The sequence below is a fragment of the Bactrocera neohumeralis genome, chromosome 5 (genome assembly GCF_024586455.1).
Source record: "Bactrocera neohumeralis isolate Rockhampton chromosome 5, APGP_CSIRO_Bneo_wtdbg2-racon-allhic-juicebox.fasta_v2, whole genome shotgun sequence".
Classification (NCBI taxonomy): Eukaryota; Metazoa; Arthropoda; class Insecta; order Diptera; family Tephritidae; genus Bactrocera; species Bactrocera neohumeralis.
In genome coordinates, this window is record NC_065922.1 from 36,644,319 (window position 1) to 36,657,699 (window position 13,381).

Consider the following 13,381-nt stretch of genomic DNA (forward strand, 5'->3'; position numbering starts at 1 on the left):
TCGGCAATCTGCATAGTTATGTTGTAGATAAAGGTATAGTGTGGCTTAGAAACAAACTTTGGTCTTCTATCGGCATTTGCGCTTCTTCGTAGAGATGAGTAGTTCATTGGAAGATGTGTAACTTCCTGGTTGGAGCAACTAAAGCGTAGTAAGTTCATTATGTTGATTTACCAACCTACGAAGGTCTGTGTTAGAATGCACTGTACAGTATTTAAAATTGTGTCCTATGGATTTTAAGATCAAGGATCACCAAATTCAATGAAAAATCGCTCAAATCTTGATTGAGCCTTGCTATTTATGTTGTCGACCGAGGGAACAATTGACTTGACTTGAGCTTTAGTAGCAATCTCCAGAACAATAGCAACAGTGAATCGGTCTAGTGATGCAAGAGTACAAGCAAATTATTTTCTTTCACAAATGAACAAGGTTACAAGGGTCATACCCTTTAAATCAGTCTGTGTTAGAAGTAAGTAGCATGATCATTGCATATCTGTTTTAAAATCCGACGTAGAATAATCTTATCACTAGCTGATAGATATGGTGGAACGAAGATAATGTTGATTGATAAAGGTTTGAATCATAAAAGAGGAAATTGTTTGGTATACTAAAATATAACGGGTATTTTTTAACGTATGAATATGTTACTCGATTCATACTCAGTTTGATTGTTCTTTCATAATAAACAGACTTAGATACTAAAGAACAACATTTGCAAATCGTGCAAATCTAATACCATAATAATGTTTCGTTTCGTGCGACGCATCGCGAGCTGAGTGCATATTCGGTCGACATCATCGTCTAGCAGGGTCGGTAATTCGAGCAACCATGGATCGGTTTCGCACCACCTTTACTATAATACACATCGAAGACTCTATTGCTAATGTGGAGTAGTACGACCTGAATGAGTCCATCACACGCAACAATTGGAGCTTTGCCTATCCACTTTATGGAAGACTTTGCGGAAAGATCTTCATTTCGTGGCTTACAAAATTCAGCTCGTGCAAGAACAGAAGCCGGTTCGGTTAAATTCGGTGTATAGGTCCAAAACGAGATTGCAACCGATCCCGATTTTCACATATCAATTTTGTTTGGAGATGAAGCTCAGTTTTGGTTGAGTGGGAGTAATCATAATCCTCAAGTCATTGTTAAGACACCGTCACATTTCCAGAAAGTTACTCTTTGATGACCTCTATGGATAGATTATTGGTACATATTTCTTTAAAAATGAAGCCGGTCCATAACGATACCTTCAATGGGCTACACTATAGAGCCATGAATAATATTTTTTTCTTGCCGGAATTGAATTATGTTGGTGGCGACGACCTTTGGTTACAGCAAGACAGCGTACATGCCATACAGCCAACGAACCCATTTATTAAAGGAATCTTTTGGTGAAAGCATTATCTTGTTTCTTGGGCCTGGACTCCCAAATCAAGCAATTTAGGATTGCTGGACTATTTTTTGAGGACTTAAGTGAGTCTCTTGTCGACGCATATAAGTTGGAGGTGAATGACGTCTTGGAAAATAATATTCAGTGTGTAATTGCTGAAAAATGGCCACCATTACTGCAGAGGTAGCTGAAAATTGGACCTCTCGGCTGGAATTTAATCAAGCCAGTCGCGGGATTTTGATTTATTCTTGAAAACAGCCGTTTCCTTTCAGGTGGTACAAACGTATATATGCCCTATTCAAGGTGCAAGCCTATCTAAGTGTTGAACTATTCACAGTGTGCTGCGAAATTTCACAGACTTAACAGATTACAAAATCTGGTAAGACAGTTTCTGCTAAAAAGAATAGATTTATTTCGGTAAGTCAAAAATAACCGAGAGACATAATAATAGCAATTGGGTTATCTTCCGTTGAGATTAAGTTACAATCGACATTGAATTAATCTTGCCTAAAAGACGAGGTCAGAGACAGATTAGAGAACCTTAAAACCTTAGCGATTTCAGTCCTATCATTCCTGTAAACTTAACCGATATTGAAAGTCTTTAAATGCCTTTCAAACTGATTTGCCTTCATCTAAATATACCAAAATTCTTTCCTTCAAAATTGTTGCTCATATTTGGCAAGCACTCAAAACGGTGCATTTGGGCGGTCATGACTCTGGTTACTGCTTAATTTGTTATTGACAGCACGTGCGTTTGAGGTTCCTGATACACAAAAACGCACAGACAAACTTAGACGTTTTACTTGGCTCGCACTTAACGCAAACTAATCTCAGTAATACCCAAACGCTCTTTTTGCGCGTCGTGTCCGCTTAACGCTCGTGACCTCGTAATCAAAATCAGCTGAAGGGAAAATTTCCATTTCCGTTTGCGTTAAATCTTTGATGGCATCAGCCAACGGTAACCAAATAACCATGCCGTGCCAACCAATCAAGTGTGTTAATCCTTCGTGTACAACGCGCATCTCGGCTAATCCTGACGTCACACAGTGTACGCAATAAAGCTTGTCGAACTAGAGTTGCTGGAACGATTGACAGGAATATACTTGCTTGTGATTTTGCTGTTGTTGCTGTTGCTGGGTTTGTTACCACTTAACACCCCACTGCCGGCACTTTCATTAAAACCCAATATACAAGCCAATTACTACAGCTGCTGCATATCAATTTGTTTTTTGCAAAGCTTTCGGTCCGTCACCGTTTGCTTGAATTATATAAATATGTATGTACTACATAAAAGTAACGGTAGCTTTAATCTAATAAGTATAGTGCAGGATATGCACAGCTTGTTATATTAAATAGTTGATGACCGAATCCGATTTGGTGTTAAATAGAACTTAATATACATATGTATGTTTCGCGGAGAAATTTAAGGATATAATGAAAATAAGGAATGTATAGTTGAAAAAATAGTCGCATAATTTGACGGCTATTCGGCGGACTCTGAGCTCGGTTTTGAAAAAAAAGAATAAAAAACTACAAAAGAAGCTTTTTGCGTTGAGAAAACTGACACAAAGATTGTCTCTCCTTTTGTGGGTGGCGAATGTAAAGGAGCGACTGTAGGCAACCGTTGGCAAAATACGACGCATTTTGAGGAGCGATTGGGGTCTCGGACGTCGCGCTGTCCGCACCATATAACGTGGCTTGTTTTTGGCCTGTGCCACTTACATATGTAGCTGCTGTATGGTGGGAAGCAGCCATGACAGTCTTGGGATCCCAAAAACTCCTCTCAATTCAGCGTTATATGATGTTTGCCTGTATGTCGCACCGACTCAACAGATGCTACGCAGGTTCTGTTAGGAGCACCCTAAGAACGGGCTAGAGTCTTAACGACCGAGTGACTTATGAGTACATTCGGGACGTTGGGTTTGTTGAGGATAACCCAGACTTCAAATTTCGTCTGAGTCTGAGTTTTCTGCTTACAGGACATGAACCTCTGAATGCATTTTTGTATCAGATTTTTGTGGGGCGGTGTTTTAATTGCAGAATGCCCGATGTACTCGGACATTAGGGATCTGGGTGGAATGGGGATTAGCTGGACTGATGGACGATTAGATGTTAGTGATGTGATCTCCACTAGTCGAAATACCGACAGTTAGGGTCGTTTGCGCGTGAGTTGTTAAAGCGGTGAAGGCGTTTAGCTGGGAATTAGGGTTAGCGTTTGTATGAGTGGTGTGTGTATGTGATGTGTGTAAGGGGTCCAACCCCTGACCACCAGTTCAGAGCTGTATGGAAGCTCAACTGGTAGTAGTTTCGGCTACGAGGTTGAATGTGGAGTTGCATTTCAACGGGGTGCCGGACCCAAAGTACGGCAAAGGTTTTAATGGGCGTTGAACCTTACCAATGAGGTAAATGTGTCCATTACACACTGCTAATTGGTACGGTCCGTGGGATAAGGCTGTCGGCAGCAGTTACCCACGTTAAACACACCGGACGTTGTGCTTTTGTGGGATTTCGTTCAAACAAACTGTGATAGTGGCAGCATGACGCTTCCATTATTTTATTTTTTTTTTAATTTTAAAAGTTGTTTGTAGCTCTTCAGCGATACTGACGCCTCTACATTTTTTCAATACGTAATATACTTTTCAATACGCCCCGAATACTTGAACTGCAGCTTAACAACAGCTGATGGCCTCGAGCTAGTGCTGCTAATTTTGCTATTTTCTGTATATTTATATGCTTAAAATAAATATGAATCTGAATCTGAACTGCAGCTTCACAAACTAGATAGTTCTACATTAACAATTTTCTCCTAAACCTTCACGAATGGACATACTTGTATAGTACTCGTGATTTAGAGGCTTTCAATGATATGAGGTTGTAGAGCAAGAAGAAAGCATATTCTGCATTGGAGAGGATAAGGACGCGGTGCCCGGTCCTCTTTGTTATTTTTAATTGGCGGACATTTGCAAAGGAAAGGAATTATTAGAAGAAGAAGTGTATTTGGGTAAAATATTTGAAATCCTCGATTTATATTCTATAAAGCAGGTGGGAAATCAGTAAAGTAATCAGTTGACGCTCAATGGCTATAACTCTAACTTCCAGGACCAGATAATGACACTAAGTGATACTGGCATAGTAGTAAATGAAAAGGTCGAGTTAGCCTGTTCTGGCGCGGTCGGTAACACAGTCCCCAAACCGTTCAGCTCCATTAAATGTTGAAGCGATGTAAACGCGTATTTGAGGAATAACTTAGCTTTTGAAACGTAACCAATGCAGAGTGTACCATAATTATTTCTGGCCAGATAAAAACGCCTCCGTTTAAGAAGGAAAAATTACTGCGTTATATGACAAGGTGATTGTAAAGCGCCGTTAGTTTTGCTTTCTCCAGACTGGACAAGGAAGCAAAGCAAATGGGTCTGGCAGTGAACGAGGGCAAGACGAAATATCTCCTGTCATCAAACAAACAGTCGTCGCACTCGCGACTTGCTCCCACGTCACTGTTGGCAGTCATTACTACGAAGTCGTAGATAATTTCGTCTTGGAACCAGCATCAACACCAACAACAATGTCAGCCTGGAAATCCAACACACGATAACTCTTGCCAACAGGTGCTACTTCGGACTGAGTAGGCAATTGAGAAGCAAAGTCCTCTCTCGACGAATAAAACCAAACTCTATAAGTCACTAATAATTCCCGTCCTGCTATATGGTGCAGAGGCTTGGACGATGACAACAACTGATGAGTCGACGTTGCGAGTTTTAGAGAGAAAAGTTCTGCGAAAGATTTATGGCCACGGCGAATATCGCATTCGATGGAACGATGAGCTGTGTGAGATATATGACGACATTGACATAGTACAGCGAATTCTCTGAAAGTATTCGACGCAGTACCCGCCGGGGGAAGCAGAGGACGAGGAAGACCTCCACTCCGTTGGAAGGACCAGGTGGAGAAGGACCTGGCTACGCTTGGAATATCCAATTGGCGCCACGTAGCGAAAAGAAGAAACGACTGGCGCGCTGTTGTTAACTCGGCTACAATCGCGTAAGCGGTGTCAACGCCAATTAAGAAGAAAAAGATTGTAAAGCACATACTAATGAGAACTCAGCCCAGAAACTGAAGTTGAAATTGATAGAATGTCTAGCATGCACTGAGGTTGATAGAACTTTAGAACAATACCTCTGCTGCCAATGCCCAGCCTTCACCCACTTGAGAAAATCCGGAATATCCTCCTCCCTAAATATCTATTTCTCGGTCGGAAAAGATAGAATTAACTTAGAAATTAGTTATATAATCCAGCGAGTTGTTGAGTGATGTTTGGTTTAAGTTCGGCTGGATCATAATGAGCATGGTGATGTAAGTACCCAACTTACTTTTCAAACTCCCCTTTCAGCCAATCAATTAAGCATTAATTGGCGGGATTTTAGAGAAGGTTCTTTGAATTTTAGTTTGGATCTCACAGGAAACGAACAGATGCTTAGCTTTTTTTGACTTATTTCATCCTCACAGTACTAATTTCTATTGCCGTTCGCTTTATATGAAAGTATTGGACTCTTATAAAATTTTTTAAGTAGCCTCATATGGATTTTAGAGAAGCTCCGTTTTTAGAAGGTTCCACAGATTGACTTTGCCTTATGCCGCGCATAAAACATTTCTTTAGACACTTGGAAAGATGGCCAGCCACAGTTATCTTGCACTACATTTGTGGACGACATATATTGTTTGAAGAACACGTTTTCATGTGATTATTAAGCTAATTAGTGGGCGTCCAATGTCAAATTAATGCCTTCATTCGTCTTCAATTCAAAGTTAAGGAAGTTTAATTCATAAATATGAATAAGTCTAATTTATCGCCTCACGTCTGCGGAGCTCATAAACTAAATAAAAATGCATTAATTTCATCAATGGCCACACATGCTCGGGCGTTTAGACAGTCCACATCGTCTACTTCGCCTGACAATGCCAATCATATATTAAGCGATGAAATTTCGTCCAACTCACACCGCTCGCTCTCCACCTTCCTTCCGATGTTGAGTTAGACACATATCCCCCCCAGCCTTCATATGCACATATTGCGCATTTGTCATAATTGCTACTCATCAGCGCAGCGTCTCCGAAAACCGGCAACAACAGTGGTCTGAGTAAGACTGACAGCGCGATAATAGTTGCTCCGAAGCTCGCGCCGAGTACGCTGAATGGATTGAAACAGCTGCCGCCATAATGAATAAATAGTTTTCGAGAGGGCAAAAAGACAAAAACTTTAGGTGTTGCTGTTGTATGGTTATGTTTTTGTTATTGTTGTGCGGCGCGCGTTTATTGCTGCTAATTTTGTTTATCACAGGACAATTATCCAAACGAATGGGCTGACAAATGAGCCGCACACACATAAAGGCTATGTACGACATGAGGACTCACGTGGTGAAGGGAAGATTGGCGAAAAAGGATGAGGGGAAAGAGCAGCAAATCGACGCGCCAACTGTCATCACTGATTTGACTTCGTCTCTATTCATCCAAATAGAATATGGGAATGTGTGTTTGAGTTTACACTGTTATGGATGTATGAGAGACAATGCTCTAGGAACCCACATCTAAACATTGGGGTTATGAATAAATGCCAAAATTGAAATGTCTGAATATATGAATACATACATACACATATACCATATACTCGCATGCGCTTGTAGGACTAGCGCGAAAAGACAAAGAACTCACAAATTTCGCTTGAAAAGGACGCTTTCGCGTCACATGCCCAGGAGAAGTGTTGTCAGGCTAGAGGGGTTGAAGAAATATTCGAAGGGTTCTGTGCGTTGGGTTGGGTGGTGTTTTTACAAGATTATTTCGTTAAAGCATTGTGTTGTCACTGCTTCCCGCCGCACTTTCTCCTTTACAACTGATATGAATGAGGCGAGCAAGTCAATGTGCTTCAAAGCACGAGTATTTAAGATTTAATGGGGTTGTTGGCTGCCTCTCAGCTCAGCTAGAGCTGTGGGTGTGGGGTTGCAGGATTATTGCTAATCGGAAGATGAGCTGAATCTACTGAGTAGTTGGTTAGTGCTTTCAGTGTTTGTCTGGTGATTGCAATATTGATGAGATTTGCAGCTGCGCGGACAATTTTAATGAGCAGTTAACTAAACCCTGAAGAAGCAGTATTTTTAGGGAGAAAAATTGCAAAATTTAGCAAAACTTTAAGAACCTATTTATCTTAAGTGAAGATACCGAAAAAGTATGGAATGGAGTTGTACCCCGAGAGAGAGGCCGTATGAGTCATTGCCGTTTTAGAGGCATTTTAGACACAAGTTCATTGATAGAATATACATATGTATGTATGTATGTCAGAGAAGGGAATATACAAAAGCGTCCAACAGGAACAGTATGAAATTGAAATTCTTTCCTTCTTGGATTGCATATCTGGAAAATTAGTTCGCTGTTCTCAGAAACCACTCCAGCTCGCTTTTTTTTGCTCACCTACCGATAAGGGATATGAGCTGGGTCTCCGCTGACCCCTTGCGTTCTAGCACCAATCCATTGAACCTTACGTGAACTTAGCAGACGCTGAGCAATGACTAGCTCCTAGCAACTGCGAGTTCCTTCTGTAATATAGTATAACGCAGGAAATCCACTGAACTACTTGCTCTTTAGCAAATCTTACCATGCCGAAATCGTGGGAGTTCCTATTAGACATTGTCCAAACGGTAAGGCTAAAAATCTTTTCGGATGCAAGTCCATAATTCGGATGCAAAACATCGACTTTCTCCTCCATTATCAAACTTTTGCAAGACTGTCACTTCAGATTGTTTCGAATGCAGCGGTGGCTACCTGAGATGGAGCTCAGTACGAGTATAGGTACAAAATCTAAGTAGAGAAGAAGTCAGTACTTTTGCGTCCTTGCGTGAAATTTCCGAAAGGGCTGACAGACGGATGACTGGTGAGATGGAATGCCTTATGGGGATGCAGGATTGCCAAGATCATGTGCAAAGGAAGGAAGAAAAGCAGGACGGTTTTTGGTCTAGTCACGGGTCATAAGTGGTAAGGGCATTATTAACGATGATACGTATAGAAAGTTCAAGTAGGCATGAGAGAGATGCTGGAACATCTCCTCTGCTTATGTCCGGCCTTACTAAGAACCTGGCTTAGCTTTTTAAAAGCTTTGCATTTCAAGGAACCGGGTTAAGTAGAATTATAAGAATTAGATATCAAGTTTCTATTAAACTTAAACACAAAATCATCATCTTCATATGGCATTATGAAGAACCTGTAAAAATGGTGTAACAACCAGCTAAAACCAGCCCTAACCTAAACTAGATCAATATATGTAACCTGGTCTACGAAAAGGGAGCTAACGTGCGAAAACTAGTTTTCTGGGAAAAGCTGTTCAAAAATAATTGTTCTCCTTTTTTTTGACACCTAAGCCCCCTTTCCGTAGACCAAGTCACATATATGTATACCGAAGGAAGTCAGCCGGAAGTTCGATTCAACCATGTTTTGGTCTATAGAAATATTATCATCATTAAAGAATTTTCTCAGAATTTAAAATATATATCTGACACATTGATCGATATTTTCGGTAAAAAGTCAACTATAGGCACTGTGGCCCACATATTCGATGTCTGGGCGCTTGAACAGTCCGATTTATGGTGGCAAAATCAGTTTTTTAAAGTTGTTTTGTGGGAAGTAGGATGTAATGCTAAGTAACCATGAGAGCGACCTTTGAGGATAGAAAATTTGGTCAAGTAGGTCTGGAAATACATATGTGATTTCACCTAAAGGTGTATTCATTTAAGGGGTTACATGGATTTGCGGGTTTCAAAAAATTGATATTGCCTTATTAAATTCCATATCAACTATAGAATATTGTCCTAAATTCAAATTCAAGTTGATCCGAGTATTAGTTTCGGAGGTACAGCCTTGAGAACTTGTGCGCTTAAGGCTAGCTAAGCTAACTGCGCCGTCTTTAAACGCGTTTTTCTCGAAGCTGTGTTTTTGAAGTCGGTTGGTAAGGTTTCTCGAGAACTACTCAACCGATCGTTTTGAAAATTTGAAAAAAATGTTGCAACAATTTCACAGAAATTTTAGTTTTTTTTTTAATATCTGCCGAAAATCCAATTTTCAGTTCAAGTTCGAAGTTAAGGTTTAAATAAGACATGTATTTTTCACTTTAGATGATCCTGTAAGGAGTTATTCTGCCAACGCGAGCGCATCTTTTTTCCGAGGGGTCATCGGAAATGGCGTCGCAATGGCCGAGATAAATTTTTTTTTTTCAAAAATTTAAAAATTTCAGAATTTTTTTGTTAATAGTGTATGTTTGTAACAATAAAAAATTCTAATAAAATATTTCCTTTTTTTATATGAGAAAAAAATTGTTGTAAAAGGCTGTTAGAAAGCTGTCCTAGAAAACCCATGTAACACCTTAAATACATTAAATTCGGATGCTTACGATAGCTTCTTTTGCAACAGCCTGTGGTTATTGTAGACACATAAAACATTTTGTTCGGAAATCCCTCACGACATAATCTCATTTATAAAAATCTCTTGCATATTTTAGGCATACAATTTATTTTTATTACCAGATTTTTTGAAACATTTTGCATTTTAAATTTTATGCATTTTCTTCCACTAAGAAACATACGAAACATTGTCTATAATATTTCTTTGTTTTTGTAACGGACGTCACAACTCTCCACCGAGTCTCATAATAATTTGCATTCAAAATTTTATTTGCAATTTCATTACAGCGCGCATTATTTCCGAGCAATTCTTTCGCGCTTTTTCATTATCATGCGCTTAGTTTAGTCCAACTCGGCTAACGGTGCGTCTGGCTGGCCGTTTGAATGTTGCATTCCAATTTAAATGTTATTGCCACGCGAGCCGAGCCACTTGGGCGCCACTTTAAGGCCACTTTAAGCCACTTTCGGGACAGGATTCGCCGCTGAGCACTTGGAATTTATGTGCCTTAGACTTATTATTGTAAACATTTTTTTCTGAACTTTGTTGTCGTGCACTTGTTGTTGTTGCAATCGTATAGCATAATATGTTTCATTAGCGACAGAGAAACGCCTGCGCGCATTCCCCGTGGGAGCATATTTTACCTTAAATGTGCCGTTTGAATTTTTCCAAGTACAAGCAAAACAACAACAACAACTGCCAATAAGTTGGGAGTAAGAGGAATTTCAAAAAATAAAAAAAAAATTATAATCGCCAAAGTCGAATGCTTCGAGACGCACGCTAGTGGTTAGCAACACGTTCGCTCGCAACAATGCGCAGCATCGCGTCTTTATCCAATTATGAATACAGTTGGTGTTTGTTTGGCTGTCATTACAGCGACAACAAAAACAACAACAACAACACTAACAAGTATATAGAGAATTCTGAAAAAAACTGGGAAATAAATATGGAAAACAAATGAAAATATGCTCGGAAAAAATGAAGGTGGCAAAGAGGAAAGGCAAATTTAAACACACCATCCGGTCGCAGCACACCAAAAACAACACTAACAACATAACGCGTGCACTCACAACATCGGCGCTACGCAATCTTGGCTGTGGCAATCTCATTACGATTTCATTTCGCGCACCACACGGCGACATCTGTCCGCGGCGACAACCCCCCCGCAAGAAAAAGCGGCCTCTCACCACCACAGTGTCCCACTCAAATTGGTCGCTCACCTGCCAAACATTTACATGCACTTTGCGTTACCCCCCACCATCGCTTTCCAACTACTCAAGCACCCCACGACTTTTGTCCGATTTAAGCTCTTCCTTCCTTGTGTCACGTGACCCCGGCGGCATTGTCGCCAGCGCCACGAAACATGGCAAAGGCGATAAATTTATTTACCTTGGCAAAATGGTGAACAAAATAACTGAAAATTACAAAAAAAAATTGTTTTTTTTTAATATCCATAAATACGTGTATGTGTGTGTGTGTGCGTACTTGAAATGAAAATTGTAGAAAATCGCATTTACTTCTTTGGTGTAATAACACAATAATAATGGAGAAAAATAGCGCGTGCCCTCGGTGAGCTCGGTGCGGTCCAGCCGCGCCTCCTCCCACACCGCTAAGTCCACAAGCAGCGAGCGCTTAGTTGCAGGCCAATGGAGTTGACAGTACGCACATACTGACGCCTGTTGTTATTGTATTGTGTTGGGCAGCTATCTCTTTGCTGCTGCTTCTTCTTCGTCTTTTGTTGCCTGCTGCATTCAAATTAAATTTTTATTTATGTCGCAATATTTTGATTTTATTTTATATTTTTATCTCTCATCTTTGCTGTGAATTAAGTTGCTTGCTTGGTGCCGCCCTTGGTGGGGGGTTACAATCTTCAAAAACAAGGAATGCTGTGCGTTTGCTTGAGTATTCGCTGGTTGCAAGGTGTAGCTAGACAATCGGCTTAGAAAGTTTTTAAGCGCCAACAAGCTGGGCGCTCAGTCAAGTTGTCAAGCTGTTGTAACAAAACCTTTAAGATTTCTAACAAAAAATAGGAAAACGAAGAGAGCAAGAGCGCTAAGTGTTGCGAGAGCAGTATGAGTGAATGTAGAGCATATTGGTTTGAATTGAGGAGACAAACATTACTTAAGGGGTCTGAGTTTCTTGAAGTCGCAAGGAAGAACTTTGCTTGCCTACCATGTTGTTGAGACTATCCAATAAGATTTTGCGATGGGTCTCCAAGCTCTCGCAGCAAATATTTTATTCGATTCGGCTATCTTTTTCGTAGAGCAGTGGATTAGAATTAGAGAAATATTGACTTATTGTGTTCATTTCGTTTAGGGTCTGGAAAAAATCAAGTAAGCGGCGCAGAGTTTTTCTTTAACAACAAAAGAAGGGAGATTTTTTGTGAAGGCTAAGGTAAACTTCGAATAGATCGAAGAAATGTGTGTATTACCATCATATACAATTTGAGTGATCCACTTTAACAGCCGTTTGTTTACGACGTAAAAATTTTGTCTTGCGATTTTTGCCCTGAAGAAAAAATATTACAACGAGTTTGCTCGAAATATTGTATTTCCAATGGAGTTATGGATACTGAACCGTTGACCCGGTAGCACCGCTGCCGCAAATAGGAAACATCCGTCTGAAATCGGCAGAAACAGCGAAATATCTAGGACTCAGCCTGGATAGGAAGCTTTCGTGGATGCCGAATATCGAAGAGAGATATAAAAAGGCATCGATTTCCTTATACTGCTGTAGAGGAGCCGTTGGCAAAAGGTGAGGTCGCTCACCAAAAGCGGTTCTCTGGCTCTTCAACTCTAAAATCAAGTCCATTATGATCGATGGAGTCTTAATGGGATAAAGGGCTCTAGAAAATATCATACTTGCAAGAAAATCGAAAGTGTTCAACAGGCGGGGCGGAAGTTGTATGGCTGAGAAAGTTGCTATCAGAATCAGAGAACCTGGGGTACCTGTAAGAACACGTGTCTGAACACTCGGATATCCTCACACATTTTGACTTCATACCGGATCGCTGGGATCGTGGAGTCGCCAAACCGAACTCTGGCGGCTCCTTTTCTGCCCATATACCGGCGAGTGAGTTGAGGTTGGGAAGAAGTCGTTGGAGAAGAAGGTCAGTGAGCTTTTCTACAAATGGGTCAAAGCTTGAGGGGAAGGTTGGTGGATAAATTCCAGTTTCAAACCTCCTGACTATTTCATGGTCTTTCAAGCCGAGGTTGCAGTCGCTAAGGTAACAGCAGATTTACAGCTCCGGGGTGCAGCCTCATTCAGAAAAGTGACCATTCACACAGATAGCAGAGCGACGATACTAGCCTTGAACTCATTAACAATACGTTCAGGGTTGGACGAAGAGTGCCTAATCTCGCTACCAATAGCATCGAGTGTCTTTGTGATAAAACTTTTATGTGTGCCAGGGCCTAGCGGAGTCGCAGGAAATTACTAATGAGCTAGCAAAGAGCTATGGTTTCACAAAGTACTACATACAACTGGCCACATGCGATCTTTGATCAGCCATTTAACCTAACATACCTTACAGATTGTAGGAAAAATTAAATACAG